At 46.6% G+C, this 22,028-nt stretch overlaps 2 long non-coding RNA genes across 3 annotated transcripts; one reads left to right on the forward strand and one right to left on the reverse strand.

Moving 5' to 3' along the window:
* Positions 1-6,727: 6,727 nt before the first annotated feature.
* On the reverse strand, positions 6,728-8,382 carry LOC311594319. Its single transcript, XR_014778054.1, has 3 exons — positions 8,218-8,382; positions 6,939-7,110; positions 6,728-6,811 (listed from the first exon to the last, which is right to left on the reverse strand). It is a non-coding gene; the product is annotated as an uncharacterized lncRNA (long non-coding RNA).
* A 98-nt stretch (positions 8,383-8,480) lies between these two features.
* Positions 8,481-20,744, forward strand: LOC311593552. Of its 2 annotated transcripts, XR_014777749.1 has the most exons (4): positions 8,481-8,712; positions 9,468-9,538; positions 19,029-19,204; positions 20,253-20,744. It is a non-coding gene; the product is annotated as an uncharacterized lncRNA (long non-coding RNA). The 2 variants fall into 2 exon arrangements; XR_014777750.1 differs by lacking the exon at positions 8,481-8,712 and having other exon boundaries at positions 9,098-9,538.
* The last annotated feature ends 1,284 nt before the right edge of the window (positions 20,745-22,028 follow it).

The following is a 22,028-nucleotide window of genomic DNA, read 5'->3' on the forward strand; positions in this document are numbered from 1 at the left end:
GTTGCTGAAGAAATCATGTGGCTTAGTGATGTGGGCATGGGTAAGCTGCCCTTGTTCCAATATACAGCCCCACACCCACCGTCATAGTCCTGGGGGGAGCAGAGGAGAGACCCTGGAGCATTACAGACAGTCGCTCCTAACAGATACACTATCCTTGGCTCAGACCTCCGCTGCCTACGGATTTACACAAGCCCCGGGCTCAGGCAAATGTCAGCTACTCTGTAATCCAGCAAACTGGTCCAAGTGTTGTCATGTCTGCTTCTGGAATCCAGATTTCTCAGGTTTAGAGGCTTCTAATTAGCTGAAGTTAATAACATTTACACAGATCTCCACCACTACATAAGCCTCTTACAGTGCTAGGATGGGACATAATCTCACATAATCACCAGTCTTATCCTACAATGGGCCTCCATTTCACTAGATGCCATTGCCCTGGGTTGGCGCCACAGAAGGCAGACGCCTACTCAGTGCAGATCCCAGCCAAAGCCTAAATGCTTGGAACTGATGAAAAGGTACTTTGAGAGGGACGGCGAGTGCGATGGCTCAGATTTTCAACCTTACTCACTACCTAAGCCAGGCTTTGTTTGCCAAGGAGAAAGACCAGGCCCCAAGTCTCCTGGACTTACACATGAACATTCACGATTGCTTTAACTAACATTACTTCCGCGCCCAGCTGCATGGCTCCCTCCAGTGGCATCGCATTGCTCTACCCTCTGTTCCCAAAGGTCTCAGTGGCTTGCACACCACAGGAACAATGCTCCTGTAGGTGTCACCAGGGTTCTGGTGTCTTCTATCCACTGTGTGCAGGCAATTGCTCCTGGCTTCCTGATAGGAGGAAACTGTTACCAACTCTACACATCTTCTTCTGTTAGGACATCAAGGCTGTGCCTGATGGAGATGAAGTTTACAGAAATATATTCCAGCACCGGGAGTATGATAAGGCAGCTTTGGCATGTGGTGTTTGTTTGTTTGTTTGTTTTGTTTGTTTTTTACACTCACCAGACTCTTTTATTCAGTGAGACCAAAAGAGAAAGAAAAATGGATTTCATTTTCCAAATAAATACAATTTCAATAATTCTATTTAGTCCAGACTTGCTCTAAGCTAAGTGACACTCTTTCCATCTAGTGTGAGAACATGTGACAGCACAGGACACTGGGATTCCATAGGCGCTCTCTCTCTCTCTCTCTCTCTCTCTCTCTCTCTCTCTCTCTCTCTCTCTCTCTCTCTCTCTCCTCCCTCCCTCCTCCCTCCTTTTTCTCTTTCTTTCCCTCCCTCCCCTGTCTCTTTTCTCCCTCCCTCCATTCAGCCTTCACTACTTTCTTCCTCTATCTCTACACATACATGGTATACTTATGTCCTGTACCTTGGAGGATGCCTCCCTCTTATAAGCAGCCTCATGAAGAAGCAAAGTCTGTGCAGCAAGGCATTGGGCCTCCTCTGAACAGCTACTAGAAAAGCGATCTCCCGTCTACCAAGTCTTCAGCCCTGACAAGACAAGGAGTAGAGCCAAAAGCACACAGCCATGCCATCACAGGAACTGTGATCCTCAGAAATGGGGTGGGGTGCTGCTGTGCACCTCTAAGCTGGGTGGCTGGAGTCATTTGGTGTGTACCAGCAGTTACCTCACCCTACCATCTCGCCCAGGGCCATGGGTCACATGCCACAGTTGGCTTTGCCCACTTCTCCCCTTCCCTCATTGTCCTCTGCACAACTCCAAGAGTTCTGGAATCTGAAGCATGTAGAAATATTAAACTCCATGTGAAAAAAATCTCACAATGGACCTATTAATTTGTACAATCAGTATATGCCATTTAAATTGTTTAATTACAAACAAAAGTAAAAGAAATGTTCAATTTTGGTATTCTCTGGGTGGCTATGACCACCTTGCCAAACATATAGAGTTTCTAGAATAAACCTTTTTTTTTAAAAATAATTTATAGATTTCATAATATCTTGTTTTTAAAAAATTGAACAGGTTTTAATTAAGCATAATAGAACAAAATCAGTAAGACTGAAATCCTATCATTTAAGTAAAGTCCTGAGGGACAGTATATTTTAAACTCATTGTCTCTGTCTATATTCCTGGAGCTGTGATTAAAAAATACCCTTAAAAAGCTACTTATTGGAGAAAGGGTGTGTTCTGGCTCACTATTCAAGGTACACTCTAGGTGGTGTGGGAAGTCTCAGCAGCAAGAAGCTGAGGTTGGTGAGCGTGAGCGCCTGTGCCCAGCTCGCTTTTCTCTCCTCATGTAGTCCGGAATCTCAGCCTAGGGAGTAGTGCCACCCACAGTAGGTGGGTTGACCCAGTCAGGCTAACCTCCCTATGCTACGCATGCCCAGATGCTTGGCTCCCACATGACCCGACATCTCCTCAGGGTGGCCCGAGGCTAACCATCCCAGTCACGGTGTGAATTTAAGTTGAAACTGAGTGAGGACTGAGGAACTCGCTTGGGGTCGTTCCTCCTGTGAAGATAAGGCTGGTGGCTGAAAGAACCCCCCTGCAGTTTTCAGCTCACTAAGTTATCATTTGTTCTGCTATATTATAACCCTTCTCTATGAAAACTGAGAGACAGAAAGAGAGAGAGAGAGACAGACAGACAGACAGACAGAGACACAGAGAGAGACAGAGAGACACAGAGAGAGAGAGAGAGACAGAAAGAGACAGAGAGACAGAGACAGAGAGGAGGGGGGAGGAGAGGAGGGAAGAGATCTGAGGATTGTAAATTTAACTAAGGTATCAGTCAAGAAATAACTTCCATTCTCACTCTTCAGAATAAAAGGTGATGGTGGGTGTGATGGCGCAGTGGATAAAGGGCTTTGCTGCCATGCCTGACAAATTAAGTTTGATCTGTACGACCCACATAGGGGAATGAGGGAGCCAACTCCTGCCTATTGTCCTATGACCTCCACATGCACTCTGTGCCACATACTTGTATATACACACACACACACACACACACACACACACATACACACACACACACACACACACACACACACACACACACACACAGGCCTGGGATGGAATACAAAAGGGTATAAGGAGAGAAAGGGTGGGGCTAAGATGTAAAAAAAAAAAAGTAAAAGCATATAAAATAAAATAAATCAAGAGCTAGAGTGCTCAAGGCCATCCCTGTGGCGTGGGCTGAGCTGACAGTCTGGGAGGGTAGCTAGCATGCCCTGGTGGGGTCATTGTCAGATGCTTCTTTTCAGGGTGTGTGTCTGCGCCTCACCCACAGCTCCTGCTCCATGCACTGCCTGGTTATACGGTGAGCGGCAAGCTCAGTGACCATTCCAACCTTTGTCTTCCCAGGGAACAAAACCGGTGTCTACAAACTTTTTCATCTCCCTGTGAACTCAATACCTCTGTCTTGGGATATCGCCTTACCATAGTTTCAGCATGAGAATATGAAATCTAATATCTAAAAGACATGGCAAATATGGTCCTTTCATGGAGATGATTTAAGGAATATGAATTTTAAGGGTTTTGCTATCTATGGCTATGCTAGACACCAAAGTTTAATATATATTATTATATTACATATGTGATGTATATTATATAATTCATAATGTTATATATTATGTGTAATATATAATGCATATAATGTTATAAGTATAATATAATAATACATATCAGAAAAGAACTAACAGGGTATGTAATGTACAACTACCTCAGCACACATTAGTTCCCATAAAATTGCTAAAAGCGACTTGCTAGTCTGTGGTCCTGTGGTAACTGTGGCATTTGCATCAGAATCGGGTGACCCAGAGCCAGCACAGGCCTCAGCTCAGCCTTGCACCCTTCTTTATTTAATATTGGATAATCTGAGGACCTTTCCAGAAAAGCAAGCTTGAGCCAACCGTGGTGTGCGCCCTCATATGGTAGGCCCCTCCTTGTCTTCCAGTCCCCCATGGCTCCTTGTCAACCAGATTTCACAAGCTCATGTCACCGATCTTTGCTCTACTTCAGAAACCCACTGAGTCACCGGAGTGAGTATCACTTTTGATAAGCTGCTCGGGAAAGGCAGTGGAAGAAGTTAATGCATTTAATGCATAAATTATCAAGCCACTGGGCACTCCGTGCTGATGATGTGACAGCCAAGAAATGAAAAAAATTATATTTTTATAGAGCTATGAGTTGGTAGGAAAAATGCATCCAGTTACTGTTTTCAAGGCATAAATGGCCCTGTATTGGGCATCTAATGTCAGATATCTTTGTCATCCAAAGAAGCTAACTTCATTCTGCTTTAAAAAAAAAAAATTTCTTATTTTGCAAGAAGGGGATTTGACTATATACAGTATCTGGGCTGTTTTGTTTTTTAATATATATATATGGTTCTGACAGTCTTTAGATGGTCTGATAGCTGACAGCTAATGGATTGGTGATCTAGATATCCCTTTTGTGAAGGCAAAAAAAACAAAAACAAAAACAAAAAACAAAAAACCAGTCAATCCTCCTCCCCCACATTCAGCAGTCCCTACCCCATTCTTTCTATAACCACAAAATCTGCCCCATTGCCTCTGAGAGCAGCTGGACTCACAAGGACGTCATCATGACCATTGCATGTACCCTCACATCAGCATAGCACATTGGTGGGGCCACTTCATTAATCACATAAAATAAAAAGCCTCCCACGTATGCAAATTTGCAAGCTGCAGATTGACAAGACACTCTGAAAAAGGATTCCTTATCATGTCCAGGAGCAGTCAGCAGACAGTCTCTACTGTCTGAGCTCCATTGAGAAGTCCTGGGCTCCTCAATACAGATAGCTTTTGTTCCTTCATGGAGCACCACACAGAGGTGAGTAGCGAGTGATCTGACGTGAACCAAGTTGGGTCGTGATCTGTGAAACCTGTACTCATTAACCTGCTGCTAAAACCAGGAGATGCATGTCACTTCTAGCACCAAGCAGCCTGGATGGGTCTCTCAGCCCTGCTCTGCCTGAAGCCTAGAATTTTCAGGTTTGTAGGAACAAGATGTAATGTCCTGCTGTGTTCAGATTTCTCTAGTGCGAGGTCATTGTACAGTTTAGTTCTGGACACACTTGCAGGCAGCATTAAGAAAATTGTAGCTGGCACCATCCAAAGGGTAACGTAGAAAATATTGTCCAGCGGCTGGAAAGTCTGGGCATCGTGGGTCCTTAGACACAAAAGCCCTTGCTCTGAGTCAAGTCTGGATGCCACGGTTGGTCACTGGACTGCGGTGCTCGTGATATCCAGGTGCAGCGTGGCACAGGCTTGCGAGTGAGCAGCGAGAGCGACAGTCTGGGAAGGTGACCCTTAGAGAAGAGACTGCAAGATGTTCACCTTGTCCAAACTCATCAAGCAATGGAGGCTGAACCGTAACGAACATCCCCTGCTTCTTAAATGAGGGGCTTGCTTTACTGTTTTATGACTGATGCTGGCACACGGAATGAACTCCAGACCATCCGGACAAACTGCTGACCCCGGGGGCATTCTAAAGAATAATGCTTAGATCTAGAAAATTCCAACAAAATCTCAGAGACTAATTATCTCTAGCCATCAACGTGACACACCCTAGAGTCGCCTGGGTCTGTTAGGAGGTTGCCCAGATCAGACTGGCTGGTGACAATGTCTGTGAGAAAATGTCTTGATGCATGTGGGAGAGTCTGGTGGCGCAGTACCTAGGTCGGTGGGTCTGCGCTACAGAAGAAAGATAGCTGAACGTAAAGAGGGGAGCAAAATGGAGAGGAAGCCCAGAAGCAGCATTCCTCCACGGTTTGCTTTGCAGTCTCTGCTTGAGTGCCTCCTCTGGCTCCCCTCTGTGATGAGCTGTGGCCTAGAAGTGTAAGCTGAAACCACCTCTTTCCTCCCCGCCTTGTTACTGGGCATCGTGCCTTATCGCAGCAACAGGAAGTAAGTGGAGCACCATGTCCAGTGTGTTCGCTGCAGAATGACTCATACTGCGAGGCTGAGCCAAAGGAGAAAGAATCGAGTAGATGGGAAGCCAGCACGCTATCCCAAGGAGTCCTCAACAACAGGGGTGAAGGCTGAGCACGCCTTAACGGAAATGACTGGCAGAGAACTCACCCAGGTTCTAAATCTTGGGTTTAGATCTGTGGATATGTCACTATACATAAGATACCACAGGGACAGGCCCAGGTGTGCAAACACAAATTCACTCTTGTTTCACCTGCATCTTACACACAGTCTGAGCATCATCTGCGACAGGAGGCAGCAGCCTCTGGGTTTCGTGATGTTATAATTGTTGCTGCCGTTTTGTTTGTCATATTGGAGATGGGATCAGAGCTTTGTACATGCCAGGGAAGAGCTCTACCACCGAAGAGCTACAGCTGCAGGCCCAGGCCTGGGCACACATTCAAACTCAGGGCCATCGCCTAAGGTCGCAGTGGCATCGGGCCAGTGTTCACTAAGTCTCAGGTCTCAAAGCATTGCAGATTTGGGCTTTTGGAATTTAGGGCAGCCACTCAGTACTAAACCAACTCGTAGACACGGAAAGTGTGCCCACCAGCCTTCTCGGTCCTACACAGCAGCTGCCACATGGGTGAGGAAGAGAGCAAGGGAGAGAGTTCCACCCACCACTGTCTGTGAGGGATGGAGACATGAGCCACCACGAATAACAAAATCCACGATGCTCAAATATCTTATAATAAGCAATATCAGTTTTTTGATAGAATCTGCACACATCCTTCGGTGTGCCTTAAGTCATCCCTGGGTTATGAACAAGAGATTGGAATGCTGGTGCTCCGATATCCTTATTTTCATTTCAGTTGGGCTATTTTTGGGTTCTAAAGTCATCCCTTGCCCACCTCTGTCAGACCTCACATCCTGATAAACAGATAAAAAGGAAGAATTAACTAAACCCTACTCTGCACCAATCCAAAGGCTAAGAATGCTATGGGGGACCTGAGGTCCATAGGTGGGATCCCTCTGCCAACTGCAACCACCCACTTACTGCTTCCACCCATGTGGTTTTTAAACACCTCCATTTTCAACTTTCTTTGTTCTGCCTCTGTAAAACTCCACGAAACCCTTCCATGTTGGACCTTGTATTTGAGTAGACCTGAATAGAAGTTCCCGGGCCATGATCATTCAAACTTAGCTCCAGACTAAAGCTTTGATTCTATCTGAAATGAGAGTTGGATTTGTTAAGACAGGTCACTTCTAACCTAATGGAATGTAGTGAGCACAGGCAGCCATGATCCATCTGTCAGTTAGGGATGAGAGAGAGAGAGTGGGTGAGAGAGGAAAACACTCAGCGGTGACCTCTGTCTTTCATGTCTGTACACGGTCACATAATGTAAAAACTATGAAATACCGCAACAGGGAGACGCTTGCTAAGTTAAGAAATATCCCCTATAGACTCATTTATTTTATACAGTTGGTTCCCAGTTGGTGTCACCGTCCGTGATGGTTATTAAACCTCCTACAAGAAGACCATCAAGGCTGGCGGATCTGGACCCTGGGGGCTCTGCTCAAACTACTGTACCAACCAAGGACGATGCATGCAGTAACCCTGGACCCCCTGTTCAGATCTACCCAATGGACAGCTCATTCTCCACAGTTATAGGGAGAACGGGGACTGACTCTGACATGAACTCTCATACCCCCTATTTGACCACCTCCCCTTGGAGGGGAGGCCTGGTGGCACTCAGAGGAAGGGGAAGCAGAGACCTGATAGGCTGTGATCATATGGTGGGGGAGGAGGTCCCCTTCTGTCACAGGCCTAGGGGAGGGGAATAGGGTGAAAGAGGGAGGAAGGGGGGAGTTGGAAGATACGAGTGAGGGGATAAGAATTGAGATGTACTCTGAATAAATTATTTAAATTTAAAATACTAGGAGGCTTGATAAAGAAAGGACACACCCAGGGACAGCGTTTTATCCTATCATCATCACCACCACCACCACCATCATCTTTCTGCTTCCTGTGTGTGGATGGCATGTGATCAGTTTATTTCCTGCCAGTCAGTCTAGCCTCATACTCCTGTCGCTGTGCCTTCGCTGCTGGGATGGACAGTGTCCCCTCATAAACTAACGCTAAAATAAGCCCTTCCCTCCTCTAAGTTGCTTCTGGTCGTGATATTTTGTCACCGCAACAGCAAAGGGATGGATACAGATGTCCTCAGAGCGTGTCCTGTGTTCAGCTCGTGATGTCTTTGCCCTCGGTCTTACTGAGGACGGGAGGCTTTACATGAGCCCAGCAACCATGGTGCTTCGCTCATGTCCCATGGCACCTGGCACTGGAGCCCTTGTTCAGCAAGGCTGTCCTCAGCTCTGGCAACCGACTAGAAGACTCCATCTTTCTCACTCTGTCCTTCCTCTGCCTCACTCTCTGAGAACTCCTAAAAGCTCCCAATCTCCAAATTGAAGAGGCGCTTCTGGACTTTCGAGAGACGTCATTTTAGAAGAATGGCTCATCTGTTATAATGCATGGAATGTGTGTATGTAATAGCAACAGCTCCGCCTACAGAAACAGCTCCGCCCCTAGCAACAGCTCCACCCCTAGCAACAGCTGACTGCTGCACTCTGAAACCTTGTCCCGCCTCTACCTTGACTCTGCACTCTACCTTCTCAACCAGCAGCAAAAGGAAACAGCCAGAACAGAAAAAGACAGAGACACACACACTGCAAAGCACCGTCTGGTATTTTCGTCCCTCAACAGCCTTTGACCCCTGAGTGCTACGCGAGGTTCTCTAGTGCATCGCTGCTGTCTCACATCGGTAGTGGCTGTAAGAAACTTTTTAATGTGTCTCGAGCAGTAGATATGAAGAAATTGAGTCCGAATTACTATCTTCAATAAAAACAACATGGGGTGAAGAGGGCACAGTAGCTGTGAGCATCTCGGCTGCCTGCCTAAGCCCAGGCAAACGCAGGCTCATTTTTCGAGTCCTTTTAAAACCCCGCCAGAGATAAGATGCATTTGTTCTTGTTTACCAGGTCGGTTTTCAGCTCAGCTAATTATATCTTGTGGACCTAATATCCCCGATGCCATTTCAATTTTGGCATTCACTCTTGGCCTCCTCATCACAAACAACTTGCCTCCTAGACCCTTACACTGCAGTGTGTGTGTGTGTGTGTGTGTGTGTGTGTGTGTGTGTGTGTGTGTGTGTGCGTGACACCACCCTCTGCCCACTCCCCTCACAGGATGGACTTCCAGAGAGCCTCAGTCTGTCGGTACCAAGCAGCCAACCAAGATGTGCTGTTGGCTGTGTTTTGGGGGATTATCTTTTTTGCAAGTTCTACATGACAGGAAATATTAATAACTGACCTCATAGGAATTTGTCACTACCTCATTTTGAAGGACAGCATGGGTGTCTTTTCTCTGTGTTTGGGCACATTTCATGTTTGCCATCTTAAAGTAGATTAGACAACCGCACAGGGGGAATGAATAATAGAGATCTCAGCTTGGCCTGGACTTCTCTGAAGACGACTCAGGCAGACGTGCCTTTCTCTCCCCCGCCTCCCCAATCTGGACATTGTGCAGAGACAAATGAAGGCAGATGGACTCACCCTGCAGCTACTTACTCTGATGGAAGGACCCAGGGAGCCACAGCTGTGAGTGACCATGCCCCCTCTGACATCCCACACACAGACAGGCTTGGAGACGGAGGGGAGGCAGCGTGTCAGCACAGACGCATCTGTGATGGGGCACTGATGGTGTGCCTGTGATTATTTTTTATTTAAACTATGCATCCCATTAGCTCTGATATAAAAGGCTGATCCTGTGACTCTGATGTATTTGCATTCTGCTGCCAAGAGAAAGCACAGTCTGATTGAGGAGATAGAGTCCCACACTGTCAGGGCCCCGCCATCTCACACCCAAGCTCCCATCAGCTCAAGGCTGTTGGATATTTTAGGGACTCGGCTGAGTCTGTTATCTCAGCAATGGCTCATCAGTAGACAGTGAAAGTAATGACAATGGGGCTATCTGAAAACATAAAAGTCATTTGGGCACCTGTAACTGTCAAGCTATTAAAGTAGGAAATGGATGCTCGGGTGGTTCTTTTTGCCCTGGATAAACACTCAGAGGGAAATGATGAATTACAGGGTGAGAAACAAACCTCTTATCTCCACATAGACTAAACAACACTTGCCAACCATTAGTTACATCCTCTGTGCATGCAGATAGGTACCACTCGCTGCACGGTCTGCGGTCTTACCTGTGGTGCGTATCTGTTCAAACAGCCACAGTATCAGAGACCAGAATCGTAAAAGCAGATATAGTAAAAAGATTTTGGACTTTCCTGAAGGACTCAGGGAGCATGTTTGTGAATGCAGTGAATGTTCACATGAGTTACAGGTTGAAGGTAAATTTATTCTGTTTATTTTATGGGTACAGTTGTATGTGCACCATGTGCATGCAGTACCTAAAGAGGCCAGGAGAGGGCATCAGATCTAGAACTGGATGGTTATGAGCCACCTTATAGGTTCTGGGAAACCAACCACAGTCCTATGGAAGAGCAACAACTGGTTTTAGCTGCTGATACATTTATTTCTCCAGCACCCAAGATACAGTTTCTAATTGTTCACACCAGACAGAAGTTTAAATGTATCAGGGTAGGATCAGTCCCCTTCAAATTTGAAAGTAAATGATCATCACATGGTGGATAATAATTAGGTGGGGAAAGAGAAAGAAACACTTAGGTGAATAACATATGGCGTGCTTGAGTTAATTATTATTCTACTCATTAGCATGTGTACAATGAAGAAAACTTCTTAATTAAAATTGTTTATCAAATTAAAGACTGAAAACAAAACACATGTTTACTAGATGATAGTATTTTGTCCATATTACTAATCAAACTATGTCCCCCCCTCTTTTGCCTGGAAACACTAAAAGCTTCATAGCTAGAATAGGCCTCCACTGTGAAGGATTAAGAACAATCAAATGTCACTGTGCACATGTGACACTAGCTGCACGTCCTTGGGGATGTCTTACCCGCTGGATGGAAGTGTATCCCAAGACCCTTGTAAGCCTGTCCCAGCGCACCACGGACTCCGGTGTTCCTCTACCCTAGGTTGCTCAGCCACGTAGTCAAAGGATCTACATTCCCTTTGAATGTGGGCGTTTAGGCTTTCTAAGACTGCAAGTTGTAGTGAAAGTTCTGGTTTCTTTTAAAACTCTGTTATGTTATGTAGATGTGTTTTTGTTTTAATCCTAAGTGTGGGTGTAAATAGATTTTTTTTTTGTTGTTTTAATCCTCAGTGTGGGATATGGGGCTGATTTTAGCTTGTCCACAGCTGTTTAACTACGATTGCCTTGTGCGGGCTCATAGAGGGATGTGATCTTCACCAGCTGCAGACAGTTTAATTCTGAAGACTCTGAGAGGGTATAAATGCCGGAGCACTGAGAGAACAAGAGTCAGACAGGGAAGAAGGTTGCTGCTGGTTCGTTCTGCAGCTGCATTTGCTGTTTGCTGCTGGATATCCTGACTACGAAGACTGCACTTGCCCCAAGGAGCTAAGCCTAGAGAGGTCTATGTGCCCTTTCCTTTCTAATCATCTTTCTCTCCTACTTAGTGTTAAGGGGTTGGAAGGGAAGGAGCCATATGAAAACCAAATAAAATAGAGTAAAACAATACATGCTACAGCAGGTAGGTGTACTGCCCTACAAGTAGCACAAACTTCTAAAGAAAGACACAGCCAGAGCAAAGCAGTCAAGGAGCCCATTGAGAAAAGGGTCTCCCCAGAGCCTGTTTTAGGGGTACTATTTCTCCCCATTCTCATCCACGCAAAGGGTGCATATATTTCCACTCAGGCAGGGTGAAGAGTATGCCTGGCATTTATCAAATAGACTTTAAAAGACATTGAAATGAAGTGCCTAACCTGAAGAGAAAAAAATCTGAAGGCACATGGGTGGAGCTTTCTGTCTTTGACAAGGGAGAAAAGACAGCTATACGGACAGTGGCCAGCCAAGTGCCCTTCGTGGCTAAAGTGGCCACTTTGGAAAGCGTCCTGTGATGGTTCAGGAGACAAGCTTTTGCAAAGAGCAGGCTGTCAGGTGGGAGGAGACACAGCAACAGAAGGAGTGTGCCCAAGGCCACCACCTAGATGCTGAAGGAGATGATGTTGGAAGGAACAGGATAACTGCATAACCCAGGGGAGTAATTGTTGAATAGCATCTCTCTAATGATGGAGGTTCAGAAGCAGCTAAGATGACGAAGATCAGAACGGAGTGCCCCATGGAGCGAGGAGTCCGAACAAAGACCCAGAAGAGGAGACTGGCTTTACCTGTCACAAGAACAGACAGAAGGCTGCTATTGCTCCGTATCAAGCCCCTTACATGTGAGTCTGTGGAGAACACTGTTTCTTGGGCTCTCAGTTCCCTGAGGCAGCAATGTGGCCAGGTTCAGATGGCCTGTACTTCTGCTACCGCCTCAGCTAAACAAGCATCAGTGGCCAGATTCTGAGTCTTTGGGGGGGGGGGGTGTCTCTCAATCATGGGTAGCTATACCTATAACTTCCCATTGCTAGTCCAAAAGGCTCCTTTGATCTCCCAGCGGTAGCAATTGTGTCTACACTGTTGATCTGACAACTCTAGAGAGAGTATTCCTTCTGCCTAGACTTCAAACTGACCCAACGGTGTTCCTGAATGGACTCTTCAGTCTGGGCTGGCATCAGGTCAGCCCAGGTCAATGGATAGACAGACAGACCTTAACTGTCGCATAAAAAGCTTCAGACTCGCCATATAGAGTGGGGTGTCCAGGTAGTAAAATACAGAGGTTCAGCCTTGCCTGTGTACCACAGGGGAAGACAGGAAGTGCCGTGATGGGAGATAGACAATGGCCCAGTGTGATATTGACCTTGACAGTCAGTCTGATAGGACTGAGATCCCTGTAGACACAAATCTGTGGGCATGTCTGCAAGGAAGCTTCTACATAGAGTTGAGAGAAGTGGGGAAATCCACCCTAACTGTGGGCAGCACTACTCCATGGCCTGGCCTCCTGAACTGAATAAGGAGAGAAAGGAGAAGAGGAGGGGGAGGAGGGGGAGGGGGAGGAGGGGGAGGCGGCCACACTGGGTTGGGGATAAGAACTTACAGGGTCATATAAATAAAAGGAGCATGAACAGCGGGTAGGAGCGGGATGAAGATGGAGGCAGAGCACCTCCAGTTGTTCAGAGATGCAGAAGGTCCTCCCTGCCCTCTTCTGAAGGGGACACTGGATTAGGACTAACCGCAGAGATAAATGTGAGGGACCAAGACTTCCCTTAGATGTTTCCATTCCATTCTCCAACTGTCCACAGCATCCCAGAATCTGAAAAGCCAGTTTAAATACACAACAAACTCCCTTAACCCATGGTACTGTCAGCCAGGCTTGTGTAGTAACTGCACAGGACTTGTCCCTCCTGTTTTCAATTGCCCCTTTCTATGCCTCACGATTTTCTCCTCTTCACCCCTCTCTCCCCAGCATGAGGCCACACTACTTCCTCCAGCCCACTGAATATCTTTTGTTTTCTATGGTGCTGTTGACTCAGTACATACTGTAACATTCTACTCATGCAAATATTTACCCATAAACTTCTCTACCCAATAGTAAGCCAAAACTTAAATTTCAGTATACTCAGGGCAAGATAAAATAATAAAAGTATTGCATTGCCCAAGTTTGCTCCAGAGAAACAAAAACAATAGGGGTGTGTGTGTGTGTGTGTGTGTGTGTGTGTGTGTGTGTGTGTGTGTGCGTGCGCTGGGGGAGGGAGTGAGGGACAGACAGACAGAGGGTGTTATAATAAGTTACATGGCAAGCTTATGGAGGCTGGTGAGCCCTAGGGGACACAGATCACAATAAGGAGCCCAGAACATCCAATGGCATCTTTATCCAAAGAGGCTACAGTCTTCATTTAGAAAATACATCGCTTGAGGGTAAAGAGGAACTAGTTTCAGCTCAAGGCTGAAGTATTCATTTCTGACAGGTAAACACTTCTTTCTTCCTCTTCCTTCTCTTCTTTCCTTCTTCTTCTTCTCCTCCCTCCCCTTCCTCCCTCCTCCCTCCTCCTTCTTCTTTCTAGACCTTCAGCTGTGGTCCCTTCTCAACCAGAAGAAAAAAAACACTTCTTTGCTTTGGTCTAGAAAATCAACACACTAGAAACAGGGCCTGGAGTCTCGTGATGACTAGAGCAATTTCTTTCTATCTATTGGTGCTGCTGCTCAAACCTTGCCATGTGTAGCGGGCTTGGCATGTGAGGCTCTCACACTCATACAATGAAACACTAACCCCAAAGTGACAACCATAAGGAGAAAGAGACTACCAGGGAGGTGAGTAGATCTTGAGGGCAGAGTATTTATGGTGGGATAGAGAAGAAGCTCACTAAAGAGAGCTCAGAGACATCACATCCCCTCTCACCCCAGGAAGACAAGCAAGAAGGTTCTGTCTATGAACCTGGAAAGAGGTTGCAGGAGACACTCAAAGCGCCAGCCATTTGGTCTTAGACTTATACCCGTCAGAGCTGTAAGAATGAATTTCTGCCAATTCCACACCAACCAAGCTATAATTTGTTACCACAACTTGAAGAGACTAAGACACCATGTGGGACCCATTTTTCCTCCATCCTAAGATCTTATTCTGTTACAGACACAGAAGTTAATGGGCTTAATGTATTATTAAAATTACATGCTACCTGTGGAATCAGACTCATCCCATAAAAATAAATGTTCCTACTGGAATTAATGTCCTGGTAACTATGACAACCGTAACACCTCAAAGATACAGACATATCATCCAGCTCAAACCAGGTGAGACTGCAGCCTGCCCTTTATGGCCTGCTCTACCTAAAGAGAAGAAAAAATGATCTGGGCAAAACATGAGCAATGTGTGCCTGGCTGTTTCTTGTAGTCTTTGAGGTTGACCAGATCTTCCTTTCACTCACCTGTTTGGAACTACAGCCTCTGGCTTCCGTTGTGTTCCTGGCAGTCCTTGGCTCCCTGGTTTCACTGATGGCGCTGGGCTCCAGGTGCCTGATGATTCATTTGGACACAGCCCTTCAACTAATTAAGGTCAGCATAAATGGCACTTAAACGTCTCTGCGAGTCACACGAGTTGAGTTTGAGATTCAAAGCGTATCCTTCCTGTCCATCTAGTCTCAGTGAAATTTACAAGGCCCAGGTCACCTTCCCAGTATTCCTACAAGGAACTGCAAGGAAAAAGCAACAGTGCACTTAACCTACCGACCAGCAGCTGAAAGTGGGGCTTCACCACCTGACCCATACTCTTAGCAACGCCTCTGTAGGTCTCATTAGGCAGACTTAGGCTATAGAAAATTTCTGTGTGACACTCAAGTGAGCCTGTATTAGGGCTGCTTAACAAGGTAACATTAGGTACCTCACACTTATTCCCAAATAGGTGACACGTTGGAAAAGAAAAAATATTTAAAATATAAGCCATACTGCACATGCACACCCATACACACACATTTCAACGTTTGATGACTCCTTCAATATGTAAATGCCTGTCTGTGTCTTCTCTCTCATTTCCTACATCCAAACCCCATGACCTCACATTTTGAGGGTTTCCCCCGTCATCAGCTTTAATCCTTCAGTCACTGATGTTTCCCTTAGGAGACAACGTTCTCCATGAAGACATTTGCTGTCTGTTTTGTTCACTGGTCAAAGACTGAGCCTGAGATGTGATCAGTGACCAAGAAAGTATATAAAAAACATCCTAGGATTCTTCCCAAAGGAGAGCAGTTTAGGGAAGAACATAGAAAACAGACAGCCTCCCAATTTGTCTTATTTATTTACTTTTCTCTTCCAGCAGAAACAGAAGGCAAGAGGCTTCCCTCTCCCTGACCTTATTCTGAGCTGATGGTTTTCAACGCTGACTCCCAATTTAATTTTATGAACTGGATTTAACCCAATTGGCCCCTGATATTCTGTATTTTTCATTTTTGAGTATTTGCTGGTTGTGATTTCTCACCTGTCGCCCAGGGTCTGACTCTGGTGTCTCTGTCCCGTGTTACCCGTCCTCCCCTCATCATGTTGGCCTCAGATGCCTTGTTCAACATCATATGCAATAGAAGGAATTACACGGTCCTCAGAGTGCCTGAGCAGTAACAAGGAGCTTCTATCACTGCCTGGTTGACTGGAAGCCAAGCCACAAAGCCTTTTGGACTCGTTTCACTGTGAGTGGCGCTGGACTGTATGTGAGAACATCTCCACCATTGTGACCAGAGGCGCAGGACTGCAGGGTCATGAGTGAGCTGGGACTGTGGCACACAGCCACTGGAGAGCTCTACCATCTTCTAATCTCTTAAAGCCCTCTGATCCCCAGCCCACCAGTGGTCTGCCCCTAACCAGCTTTGCCCCATCAATTGCATTTCTACTCTGAAGACAGAGCATGCAAGGTTGGAGATTGAGGACATGGCACTCACCGATGCCTGGCACCCCATATCTGTCACACCACAGAAGGACACTGCATATCATTTCTGTCTTAACATTATCTTTTTGTCATAGAACAAGGAGCTATGAGGTATGGTACAGATTATGGAGTTGTGGGTACTCAGCCTCCCATGGCTCCTTTCATCCCAATGAAGGCTGAAGAAGCACCATGCTGGTCTCCCTCAGAAGCATCTTCCTCATACCTATCAGTCAATCATCACTGCACTAAGGGGCTCCAGGACATTGGGAGGATCCATTCTCAAGGCACAACCATTGAGAGGAGTAACTGGACACATTGGGCTAAAATGACACAACAGACACATGTTTCAAAGAGGTCGTTCATATAGACTTGTGGAGGAGACAAATGGGGCAAGCACAGAGGTCAAGACATAACACTGCCAATGTTTGAGGGAGAAGCACTGAGATCCTTCGGAGGTAACCAGAACGAAAACCACAGTTTTAGTGTTTATAATCAGTGATTGAGAGTTGAGAACATAACCCAGTGATTGAACCATGCAGCAGTCCCTAAGTTCAGTCCCTGGTGCTGAACAAAATAATTGATGATGGTGGTGGTGATGATGATGATGATGATGATGATGATGATGATGATGGTGGTGGTGATAGTTGTGATGATGATGATAAAGGTAACACCCAACCACATTCCACAATGAGCCTACACTTTTTTTTTCTTCTCTAAAAACTAATTATCTGATTATAGACTTGGGGAGGAAGCAAGCAGTAGGAAGAATATCCCTGATGAAGGACAGGACCAGCCTGGAAAAAATAGGACCTTGATGGAGACAGAGATGCCAGCAGGAAGGTTGGCTTCTAAAGTAAACACCATTTGCTCCCTGAGGGGTCAGAAGTGGAGGGGGACACCTAGCTGAAGAAGTCTCATGGCAGATTAGGAACAGAATCGGATGCTATGTTCCAGAAATCCATTCGTTCCTCATCTGGCTAGGACCAGCATCAGCAGCTCCGGCCTCTAGAAGAAGACATCAGGAAAGCTCAAGGCTAATGGTCCAGGATGAACATCAGCAGGATAAGAGGGCAGGGAAGAACAGCAAAGCACACTGAAGCTTTTCTGTGAATGTTCTCATGCCTACGCTTTTAAGTAGCTTAAACGGAATTAACTCACATGGTAGGGGTATAACGGTCTTGCCAGAAGCCATAGATGGTCAAGCAAAAGCCCAGCGTCAGGGGTGGATGCCTCAGTTCAAGTTGTTAGTCATGGAGTCCCAGTGACTCTCAAACCAGTACCTGCTATCACCATTGCTCTTGCTCGTGGCTGCCCAACAGAACTTGAAAGTATGGTTCTATGGATGGAACCACCACCCACCGGTCACAGGAACTGAAAAATAATCAAGCTGATACTGGCCTGGAAGCTTCCTCCCTGGTGAAGAGATTTCACAGTACATGAAGGCGCAGGGGAAGAAAGTGGCCAACTATCTTACCATCTGTAGACCCTATAAGCTACAATAGCAGCTGGCCCTGCCAGGATATGCCCATCAGGGCAATAGTGACACGAATGCCTTGGGTAGTAACCAACACCTGTCTGACTACATTTAAGGCTCACTCAATAAGAAGGGAATCATGCCCAGCACCATAAACCTGGCCAAGATGCCATTGCTAGAGAGATCAGAGACCCAGGCCCTGGAGGAGAACCTACTGCTATCCTTTTGCTAAATTAATACAGTAAACAACTCCCTTCTAAACAGATACGCATATTCCTGTAAGTGTAGCTCTCACCTCTAGTCAGAGAAGCTTTGTCTTATAACGGGCAGAGGTTATTACAGAAAACCGCAACTGATCAAAGTGCAGAAAATAACCACGTGTAAAGTGTTTATCTCCAAATGGGACATTTCTATCATACCTCCTCCTTGTTAGGCTCAGGGAACATCTCAGAAGAAAGGTCAGAAAGGTCTTAAGAGCCAGGGCATGGGGAGCGTTCTGAGTTGACGGATGTCCACGTAGCATGACAAAGATGTGGTACCCACAATTGCTCCACAGCTGTGGTAGTCATCACAGGAATTGCACAGGGTCAAACTGGCCAATATTCCAACATGGACAGGAAAGGGCTCCCAAGACCCTAGTTCCAGATGAGCTACAGGCAGTCCAGGGCTGCTGATGTTGAGGAAGTTATTTTCAGGGGTGTGGTTGCTAAAATGGTGCCCATATCCCAGTGGGTGGCCCTACATCCATATGCATACAAGAAACCGTAGTTGGAGTCAGTAAAAGCATGCTCCCAAGAGACCTGTTCTACAGTGGGTGAGTGAGTGGAGCAACATGGAAAGAGCTTGGGTTAGCTTCAGGACTCTGATGGGTAAACGGAGAGAATTTGAGAGAATTTAGCCCTTGGGTCTATGGGATTGAGCTACCCTAATCCCTTTTGGAAAATTGCTGTGATTGCCTAACTAGGACTGCGATGTAGGTAATAGTGGCTCACTCTGATAAGAAGGCAAATAAGCTGAACACAACAGGGTCTTCCGGAACCACACTCCCCGGGGCCTGGGCTGTATGTGCATCTCTATCACTGACCAAGTTCCGTTCCTCCCTTCTCCACCCCTCCCTTCCAGTCCCCTCTCCTCTCTTCTCCTCCTCTTGTCATATCCCCCCACTCCTCCCTTCTATCCAGCTCCACCCCTTTCTCATATCTCTTCCCAACCTTTCTAGTCCCGACAAGCAGAAACCTGTACACCTATGGAGAAGCTGGCTTCCGGAACTCCACGGCCAGGCTGCCGCTCCCCCAGCAAACGGCACACTGATGGGCCTCATCCCATTCTGATGCCCTGAAACCAGTGATTTGAGGCAGGAGGCTTAAGTAAAACCCTAGCCGGTGATCACACTCGGTAAGTGGAGGAAGAAATTGGCCCTGTAAAGATTTCTGAGCAAAGTCCCTGCCGAGATAGTTGGGAGTCCGTGCAGGAAAATAGCAGCTTAAATCCACAACAGGCGTGGGGGTGGGGGTGGGGGTGGGGGGCAGACTGTCCTTGCTCTGAGGCTTTTCTGGTCGCAGGACTGTGCCAGCCTACGGTGAACACTGTTTAACTCTCTGAGACCCTCTTCATAGATTAGCCACCCTATGACAGTGCGGATTTGCCTACGTTCAATCTAAACCCGGGGCTCGTCTACAATGTTACAAGATAGGTGGGGATCCGCATGGGACACGGGCTGTGGGTGGCTTTGGCAGTATGTGTCTCTATTAAGTAGACTCGATTTAGTACTGGGTAAAGGGAAAGACGAAATTAGAACTGTGGTTGGCAGAAATAGTCTCCATCTGGCACTGTAATTACACACTGTCTTGACCTGAGCAATCTTTGCTGTTACAAATGCTGTTTCCCTTGGAAAGAAAAATTTAAAAGACGATGTAAACCACGGGTTAGGAAATAACGTGGTTCCAAATATCCTCCGCGCCTTTTAGACAAGGAAGTCGTGTCTTGCTTTTCTGTTATGACTCTGTCTTTTATAATTAAATGAACCCTCTAGTCACCTAATGAATGTCACCTCTTTACGGAGGGATAAACAGAAGAGACCTCCACGTCTATTTTCCGCTAGTGACGTCAGACGCTATTTCAATGGGGCATGAGTCAGTATCCTCCTTGGAGCCCTCGCTCCTGAAGCTCTCTTAAGGGTGAGCTTGGGTTGCTGCCGGCAGGCATGCGACATTTGCAGAGACTCCTGGTGCTCTTTATATCAACCCTTGACTTCACCTTGGATGCCAACAGGAAATTGTATATGGCTCTAATCTCCCCAGAACTGCTTTGCCAGGAAGCAGAGTTCTGCGTGGTTTGATGGCGCCACCTACTGGTCGCATGCGTGTCCTTCACCCCCCCTTTAGCTTTGTTCTGTTTTATCTTTGGTCTGTTCTAGTATTCAGTGTGTCCTCTAACTCCACAGAGACTTTGCTTCTACCTTGTCTACTCCACAACTGCAGCAAGCTGGACTGATAAGTAAATGAAGCCACCACCCGACCCTCTGCTGTTCAGACTCGAAGATCTTACTGCCGACATGGAAGTCACGAGCTGGCACCAGGCTCCTGTTTACCAGACATCAGGTTGTCATGAGGACAATGTGTCCTTGATCCCTGCCTTACGTGGTCACCCAAAGCAGCCTGACGATCCGGTCATCCCTCCCTGGCCTCAACCCTGAGGTTGTGCAAGCCATTGCTAGACCCCCAAACACCCCTCCCATCCCTTCAAAGGGTTTCTGCACTCCTAGGCATCCATACAAACGGATTGCCTTTAAACAGAAAATGACACTGACTGTCACTAAACATAACAAATGCCTTATGTACATTTCACTGGAAGCACAAGCTGAAATTAGCCTGTCAGAATCTTGCTATTCTGGATGCCAGTGTGTCGAGTGACACAATTAGCTCAAGAGAATAAAGAAAAGGCTTGTCAGAAAGCTTCACTTCTCAGTTCCATACCTTCATGTGCCTGGTTTAATTCAAATTCTTTCCATGCTTGGAGGGGTATGTGAGTGTGTGTGTGTGTGTGTGTGTGTGTGTGTGTGTGTGTGTGTGTGTGCATTGCCCTTCCAAGCTTCAAAATGATCACTTGAGGAGGGAAAGTTGGGGCAAAGCTGTCATTTTCCATAAGGTCCCAAATGCTTTTCCCCCTTTCACTTTAGCTCTGCAATTGAGAACTTATCAAAGGCTAAGTCTTAGTCCTTCATAAAAAAAAAAGAAAAAAGAAAAAAGAAAAAAAAGTATGTCAGTAGAAAAAAATATGTGAAATTCACATTGCTGCTGGAAAAAGATCAAAGCTTAAGAACGCGGACCAGAATGACTAATTCCCACAAGCTCTGAGGCTTCAGACACCAGCGAGCTCTTCTTAGAAAGCACAGTGTCAGAAGCGCATGGCTGCGATGCTGATGCTGCGTACTGCTGAGGGGCTCTCTGGTAAGTTTGCCACCTCTAGCAAGAAGCAGCTTGTAACCCGACCCTCCCGAGAGCAGCTTCAATGCACACTGCCAATGTGAGTGACGCCCAAAGAGTGATACCACACAGATGGAGTGTCTGGAGGCGAATGTGTGCTGGATGCTTGTGAGTTAAGACCCGAGATTGCTCCAGAGTGGACGCTCCTGTTGAGTTAGTCAGCTTTCTGCCAAGTGATGGAACACCAGAGGATTTCCACTGAGAACAAGGAAGGCTTGCTTGTGTTTGTGTTGACACTCCTGGCTCTTTGGGTCTTGGTGGTTGGTCCTGTCCTCGTTGCCTGTGTTGAGCATACCCTCCTGGCTGCTGGGAAGCAAAAGGGTGAGAGGCTGGAGGCCCAACATCCTCTTCAAGGATGTGGCCCCAAGTAAACTCACTTCCTCCCATGGGGCCCTTCTCTTACAGGTACCACCATTTGCCCATCAGATGGGGACCAGCCCTTTGGAGGTCTAGAAGGCATGGGCAAAGACTGCTTTGGACACTCTTTCAATAATGAAGGGACAAGTAGCAAAACTTTCAGGAGAATAGGTGGCTGTGGCCAGTCCTGAGATGCTGCTGGGACCAGAGCACACTTATCACCAAAGCTTACAGGCTGGAGCCACAGTTGCCTGATTCTGGTACATTCCTCTTCTGCAATGACCCTTCCTCCTCCAGGGGCAGCCCTTCACAGTCAGAGCTTTGAGATGGACCTGCCTGGATGACTTCCAGAAACAAAAATCCTATAAGAAAGGAGG

This window comes from Acomys minous (assembly GCF_964271855.1).
Source record: "Acomys minous genome assembly, chromosome: 3".
Taxonomy (NCBI): Eukaryota; Metazoa; Chordata; class Mammalia; order Rodentia; family Muridae; genus Acomys; species Acomys minous.